Source organism: Cryptomeria japonica, chromosome 7, assembly GCF_030272615.1.
Source record: "Cryptomeria japonica chromosome 7, Sugi_1.0, whole genome shotgun sequence".
Lineage (NCBI taxonomy): Eukaryota > Viridiplantae > Streptophyta > Pinopsida > Cupressales > Cupressaceae > Cryptomeria > Cryptomeria japonica.
In genome coordinates, this window is record NC_081411.1 from 455937082 (window position 1) to 455945311 (window position 8230).

Consider the following 8230-nt stretch of genomic DNA (forward strand, 5'->3'; position numbering starts at 1 on the left):
TGTGTAAATGTAAGAAAAATAAATTGTAAAACAATAGAGTTTTTATAATATAATTTTATATCATTTTGATCAGCAATCTCATGTAAACTTGTTCTTTTCAATAAAATGAAATCAAATAAATAAAACTTCAAAACTTTCAAATTTTCGTCAACATGTAAGTATGTCTACTTTCCAAAATTAAAGAATACCATAAAAAAGTTACTTCAACAAGCAATAACCATGAAATTTTAATTATATAAATTAGAAGGTCAAGTCATTTTTTAATTAGTTTATCATCTCAATTTATTGAAAATTGCAATCTAGATTAAATCAGTAGTACATTTATCTTGTATATGCATCCCTAAGTTATAACTATTATGAGTACTAGTGTTATGATTATACCATTCGCATTCCATGAGACCGCATTTCTGTGAGGCATTCTGTCAAACAGTTCACATGCCTCGTCTATCCTTATACATTTTGTATGCATGTCTATCAAGGCAGTTAAACTATAACATCTTACAAAAGTCTTTTATGCTTCTATGGATGTCTGTACCCTATTTGAAAGCTCCTATTTTGCAGAGGCAGTGAGGACGGTAGCAAACGTTGTGGAATTTGTGTCTACACACGCCAATTGCATTTCATTGAAGGCTTCTAAAGCCTTTCCAAAAGACCCGTTTTGTGCACATCCTGCAATCATGGCATTCCACGAAACCATATTTCTTTGAGACGTTCTGCCAAACAGTTGGCATGCCTTTTGCCTTCTTACACATTTTGCATACTACTGCTATATGATGTCTGCAATTGGGGGTAGTAATAAGTCATCATAAAAGCTAATTAATGGAGTGATTAATGGAGAATATTGCAGGGATTTTATCAAATACGGTTCATCTAGTAAAGAGAATCAATCTTTTGCTGTGTCGAGGGAAGCTCCTTGCTCATGGCCTACCCTTTCCATGAACACAATTATAACATAGTCACTTGCAGTTCCAATGCAGGGTAGACTAATAAATGAATGAGAGCAACGCAATATTTAAAAACAATTTAAAAAAGAAAAATAACATTTGGAAATCTACCAAATACGATCAGCAACCGCCTCTTAATATATTTTAATCAGTTTCCAACCTGTGAGACCTTACTACCCACTGAATTATATCAAATATTACAAAATATGCCGCATGTTGAAGCCAATAAGGATATGAAGCTTGAAAAAAAGAAGGGTTCGCTTTTCAGACAATAGTCCACTACACGTGTAAATGAAGCCATTGTTTATTGTATAAATAAAGAGACGGGGAACAATAGAACGATGTAAAGAGATAGGTGGGGCAACGAAACCATGTAAAGAGAGAGGTGGAGCAGCGGAACCATATCAGAAGAGAGGCACATCGATCAAACTATTAATGGTTCAAAGTTCAAACCATCATTCTCCACTCTTAAGAATATCCCAAAACCCCATTTGCTTTCTAATGCAAATAACATTTTTAACCTTCTGAAAGCTGAAACTTGGATGGAGTATATATATGAAGTGAAATTATACATACCGTAAACATCGGCAACCATGTTCAGTGGAATATCATACATACTGTACACATAAGCAACCATGTTCAGTGGCCACAGACGTGCTAGATTAAACAACTCTTACAACAGCCGTAGAAGTAGTAGGAATTCAACAGAGTCCAGCCTTTCTTGGGCTGCTGAACAACAGGGAAGAGCTTGTATTAGTAGAAGCAAAAATGATGCTTTGTATTTCGGTTCATCGGTTCATATGCCCATGTCAAAAACCATGAAGAAACGATCAAGGTGAGCATTCTGGCCCAGCTATTTATAGTTGATTTTTAGGTTGGAGAAGTGAGAGTAAATTCTGAAGTGCTTATGATAGTAGAAAATAGTTGTTATTTTCAAGCAGGAAAGATGATGATATGGTTGCAATAGAACACAAAAGAAATGTGCAAAGAGATAAAATTATAAAGCTGTAAAATGAAATTCAATGGCAAAAATGGGTCTTTGAATAAAATACAGCTCTTCCAAAAAGGTTTGAATTTTTTTGTCTGTTAGAATGAACAAATGACCATATCAAGTACTCAATTAATTTTTTTGGACAAAACCTAAATGGACGAGTACATCCAACAATTGCACATCGATGCAATAAGACATTGCAGCATATAAACAAGTACAGAAGATACCTTGTCTTGGCCCCCCACATCCGAAACAGTGAAGTTGATATTCTAGTATTGAACTCTCTACATTGAATCCTAAATAATGTCATTCTAGAATTTTCTTGAATCCACTTGTAATTAATTGCTTGAAAATGTAACATCATACACAACAGGTCATAAAATATACATATAATGGGAAAATGATGTACTCAAAACACAAGCTCAATTTCTAGGGCAAAAAGCACCCACATTTTGTTTTTGATACAGAAACTTTTCTAGTCTTCCCCGACTACCAGACTTTTGCACGGTAAGATATTTCTAAATTTTTCCGCTATTTTATTCATCTTATTGCTGCATTCTTGAATTACGGTCTGATTAGCACTGTTTGGAAGATTTTATCACTGTAACTTACATTTTTCTTCAGCCAGTCTGTTGAGTTCGATTTTGCTCACTGCGGATGGAATGATTGTAATTATTGTCTCTATTTTGCTCAGGCACAGCAAAGGATTTAAGGCCTATTTCTTGTGCAAATATTGCCTGAAACTATGATAAAGGTTTTTTTCTTTGCACTATGATAAAGTTTTTTTTCTTTGCTCCTCTGTGACGTTTTGACGGGTCCCATCACATAACAAAAGAAACAGGGTGATATGTCTATCGATTCCCGTGAATCAACTTCTGCTCTATCAAATTTTTGAGCTCTGCTCACTCGAGATTGTTTGGTGGTTTCATTGAATATATTTTACTTCAAAATTATGTAATTGCAATTCTTTTTATTTATTTTTAAGGAATCAAATACTTAAAAAACTAATTGAATGGCAATGTTGATTTTTGGGTGTTTGATCGAAAGGAAATGGAGAGGGTTTTCTGTTGGAGTTGGTGTCTTCTCATCCGGATGCCAAATCGAGACAAAGCAGGAGACAAGATCGGCATATGTTGAGATTGGAAGCTGATGTACCCCATAATCCTCTCATTGTTAAAAGAGACTTTTTTGATATGTCTGTTCATCGAGAATGATACCAGACGGGATACCATTTGTAGGGAATCTGGAAATGTGACATGTTAAACAATGGTTTCTTAGATCTCTTGTAGGAGGATACAAGATGAAATAGGAAGACTACAGTTGTACATTTTTATATTTACCTCAGAAATAGATGAGTTATTTGTCTTGTTTCCCCTGCTCCAAGATGCATTTCTGGATTCAGGTGGCATCTCCTGTTGATTTATGAATTGTATATTTACAATAATTTTATTTATAAATATTTGCACAGGCTTAATTAGTTACGAAAAAATTGTTCCTGTCAGATACCCGACCTCGTGAAAAATTTAACAGAGCATTGCTATTTTGACATTTGCATAGATAATTGCCTAGGTTCGTTTCATATCTTGCTCCATTTCGGTTGTGGTCTGTCATATTACGATGAAAGTGTTTCAGAATCCATTTTGCCTGATATTGATCTCTACATTTTTTTCTATTTCTACTGATAATTTGTTTTTTGTCTGCCACATCGGTTAGGTATTGCATGTTAAGGGTTTCCTAGAAAACTCATTTTATAAATTCCTTTTTAACCCATTTGATGTTCCTTTAATTTTTGTGTAATCTACATATATATGTTTGAAGTTGCTATGACTATTAAGCAGAGAATCCATCGCAATCTCACGCTGTACCAAATCGACAATTTTGTGATTCCTCGGAAGCTTATATCTGAATGTTCTAATTTCGTTGATGCTAATATGCCTCATTATTTAAAAAAGTTCGCAACAAAACTTTGGATCATTTGCTTCAATTTTGTTGACCGCATGCAATGAAATTGGGGCTGTTTCTGTAGATTTTGGTTTTAATGAGGGCTTAGAAAAAAGAAAGGTGTGCCGACTGAAATTCATGTTTACAAATAAAAAGTAAAGAATGAATAGAATACCTGTCACTATGGGGTATCTTGCCTGTCGTATAGGCTGAACAAATACCTGTATATGTGTTCTGGCACTGTGTGTTCTCTTGGATGTCTCGGTACTGTGGCACTCTGCGTTCTCTTGGCTGTCTTCCACATGATTCAACATGGAGTTTATATCTGATTACGACAATAGGGAAGCCTTATTGAGATTTAGTTATGCAAAACATTTGGGAAAAAATAAAAACCTAAAAAATAATGTAACTTGATTGGATAGCCAAAAAAGTTTCCTTTCTATAAAACAAATTAACGGAAAATGATTTATTGATAATTATTAAATATTTTTAATATTGAAACATTTGAAAAACAATAAAAAGCTTAAAAAAATACTGATTGGATAGCCAAAATTCATATGAAATATTGTTAATTATTAATAAAAAATTAATATTGAAACATTTGAATTCAATAAAAAGCTAAAAAACAAATACTGTAATCTGCCAAAAATCATTTTTGCATGAGAAACCCAACTTTTTAAGCCTGTAAATTTTAAAAGATAAAAAATTGAACGAGTTAAAAAAAGTATTGAGCTAGAAATTGTCCTATACATATTATCTGCCACGTGTCAAACACTTAAATTTCATTCCTTTTTTTAAAAATACCTTTTTATTTGTTCTTATCATTAGACACATTATCTGCCAATTATCATTAGACATGAGTTCTGACAATTGTCACACTTAAATTTCATTTCTATTTTGCAAATACCTTTTTATTTGATCTTATCACGCACTTTAATGCACTACAAAAATCATTGACGAACAGCTTTTATCATTTTCTTATTTTCTTATGAAAAAATTCAAAAGAACTCCGTAGGAACCCCTCTCCATTGAACCCCAACCTAATATTTCCGTTAAAATGGAAAAAACAAAATATTTAATCAAATTCTAAAATCTAATGCCATACCTAAATCAAAACCCTGAACTTTCCACTTCTAAATTTTAATTTAGAACGCCTTGCATGCTTCAATAACTAAAGGACTAAACAATAGACGTTTTCCACTCTGCAAACTTAACAAATCAGTTTCCTTTTTCAGAGAGTCCATAAATATTACAAGCAGAACCAAAAGCACGGAAATGTCGAACACAGAAAGCGTGAACAGTTCCAGCATAACTGCTAGGATACTTATTGCAGAAGCACCTACCAAATCTAAACCCTAATAATAGATGAAGAAATTTAAAGTTGAGAAGAGCGGAGAAATTACTGTATGTGGAGTTTCCCGAGCCAAGGGCACAAAGGTAAGCCAATGGTCTGAATAGCCACACGCAAACGTAAATTAATATGGCGCCCAAGCCATTACATCATCAGACACAGATTTCAGACTGTGATATTGGTAAAGGGCGCGTTGTAACCTATAAGCTAATGCTCAGACAGCCAAGGGTTGTTCGTCAACTCCTTTTGGATCGGAAACTCTAGTCCATTAAATTCTATCATCATCGCATCAGCTTTGTTCCATACCACAGATTTTGCAACGAAAAAAAATACACAACCTCGCAAGATAATGCTAAGAACCCACTCGCCTCACCAAAAATTATTTTGTGCAAATAATGTACAGATGAGCGCAATTAAAAGAGGAGAAACGGATTTAGGGTTTCCTCGACCAAATTAGGGTTTTGGGAAATTTTATTAGGGTTCCGCGTTGGAGCTTTTGATGGGCCGTCGATATGAGGAAACCTATCTGTATTTTCTATTAAATGCAGTGTAAAGGAATAAATGCACCTCTAAGGTAGATTAAGGTTCATTAATAAATCTTATTAATAATTAATTAAATCTTTTAGCGTAATGTATAAATTTTAAATTAAATATAGAAATTAAATGTAATATTTATATTGAAGTTCAATAATAGAGGTATTTTGTGATAGTTGAATTAACAATATTATACAAATAAAGATTTTAAATATTGTAATGATTCTTTATCATTAGAGTTCAAATTCGTAATTACACAAATGTTTTAATTTGTAGATTTACTCTAAAATGTAGATTGGTAGAGTTTACTAGCGTGTTATTAGATCAATGAAAACAAAATATTTTCTTTTCTTTAATTTTTTTTAATTTTATATATAATATAGATGCATGTTTTTTAACTTTATAATTTACAAAAATTATTTTACTTGTAAATGATTGGCTAATATTCTTTTGGCTCTTATAATTGGAGTTTTCGGAAGCACAATCCGTGGAAGAAATGAGTATTTAATCTCACCTTAAGCTTCTTTGTATTGATTTTTAGCTTGTTTTGTATCACACTATTTTCATTGTTATACAGGGTTTTTGGGATAATCTATGTTATTTTTGGGAAAGTTCCACTTTTCTCGATGCCACTCCTCCTTCTTCATATTGATTAAGATTATCGGAAGCAGCATAATCTGTTTGCCTCATAATCGGAGTTTTATTTTGCTATTTAAACTGCTTAGGGTGAGTATTTTGTAGGTTTCTTTTGAGTTTCCACAAGATAGTGAATGCCAGTTATATGTAAAGTGGATTATTCATATTCTGTTTGTTTGTATCGCAGTTGACGATATTGGGGCTAATCTTTCTGATATCTTCATTCTTTGCGGTTGTTACACTTTTAACACTTTTGAAATTTCATTGCATTATATTTAATGTGTTTATGTATGCGTCTTCATTGTCCATCATGGTAAGCAGCATATTTTTACCTTTTCAATGGCAAAAATTAGCCTTATTGATAATACATCGACATTGATAAATAATTCTGTAATTTTTATTCAGAGAAAAGTTATTCGAGAGAAGAGTGTGAAATGCATGGCTCTTTACATGCCTCTTTACATAAATCTTGTGGTAAGTATAGATATTCTTAATATTTTCTCCATTTGTTGGATCTCTTTTGTTATTTTGTTGAGTCTTAAAACGCATGCATGCAGCTTCCAAATGGATTGGGAGCTGGTTTGGGAGCGTGTCAGTTGCTTCTGTACGCCATTTATTACAGAACCACAAAATGCGGTGATGATGATCAAAAAATGTTGAAAGACTGAGCAATAGCCATTACGATCTTGGTCTAGTCACTGATAAATATAAAAAACAAACATGAAAAATTTACAGCCATATTTATACAATGTTAGAATGAAATGGGTACTCATTATGTGAAGAATTTCATTTTAAATTGATCATTCTCTTTCAGGTCAATTTTTTTCCAGTTCTATTTATCATCAGTAATTGCACGAATTCCACTATGGTAAATCTCATTATAAAATGCAGTTGCGGCCTGGTTATTGAATTCATCTCCAAAATTTAGAAATTTTGTTTTATCATAAAATTTGATTTCTTGACTTCAACAGGACTCCACACTATAGACTATATAATTTTTTTGTTATCACAGGTTTGCAACTTGCCTTTATGTCATAGCCCTTTGGAAAGGATTTTATGAAATTGTTAGCATTGGCAACTTCAACCGCAGCTTCGACCTCAACCATGGAAGCATTGGGATTCCCATAGAGAATGTTTTCCTTAATTCTACAGCAAAATAAGATAGGTTCCTGACTTACCCATCCAATTTGCATTCTATACCATCTTAAATACAAATTTGTGATGTCTTCACCATCAAAAAGAGTCCAACCTGGAAATAGTTATAATGGCCACGAATCAAAATCATAATCTCATCCAAAAAATAAGATAGGTTCCTGATTTACCCATCCAATTTGCATTCTATACCATCTTAAATACAAATTTGTGATGTCTTCACCATCAAAAAGAGTCCAATCTGGAAATAGTTGTTCCAAGATCAAGTACAAAATTACCCAAGATTGTGGAAGCATACAAAAAAATCAATGGCAACAGGCTCAATATATACAATGATATTGGGATGGCACATGAATTTTAGGTTTTTTGTTTTTTGTTTTAATGATTTCTTTTTCAGTCAACAAATCATTCAACATGATATCGTTCAAAACATAAAATAAACATAGATTACTATCATTGCCTTACCTCTGCAATACAATCTTCACAATCTCTTCTCTTTTTCGTTGCACGAGGTGCTACTGTCTTTCAGTCTTAGTCATTGTATTGGACTTTGCCTTCTTTATAGCTTGGTATATGCATGTTGAATATTCACTCTTCCAAGTGTTCTTGGAAAGCTTGAAGATAATACTTTGTCTTTACAAACTGAAACATACCGGTAAATATGAAAAATGTTTCTGAATA

The 8230-nt window shown here is 32.9% G+C and overlaps 1 long non-coding RNA gene and 2 other non-coding genes across 4 annotated transcripts; all 3 read right to left on the bottom strand.

Moving 5' to 3' along the window:
• Nucleotides 1-214: 214 nt before the first annotated feature.
• On the bottom strand, nt 215-5757 carry LOC131065706 (uncharacterized). Of its 2 annotated transcripts, none has more exons than XR_009111460.2 (2): nt 5280-5757; nt 215-4201 (listed from the first exon to the last, which is right to left on the bottom strand). It is a non-coding gene; the product is annotated as an uncharacterized LOC131065706 (long non-coding RNA). The 2 variants fall into 2 exon arrangements; XR_009358565.1 differs by having other exon boundaries at nt 4982-5743.
• Nucleotides 5277-5410, bottom strand: LOC131065772 (small nucleolar RNA snoR80). The gene has a single exon (XR_009111470.2). It is a non-coding gene; the product is annotated as a small nucleolar RNA snoR80 (small nucleolar RNA).
• On the bottom strand, nt 5434-5521 carry LOC131065771 (small nucleolar RNA Z157/R69/R10). Its single transcript, XR_009111469.2, has one exon. It is a non-coding gene; the product is annotated as a small nucleolar RNA Z157/R69/R10 (small nucleolar RNA).
• Nucleotides 5758-8230: the final 2473 nt, after the last annotated feature.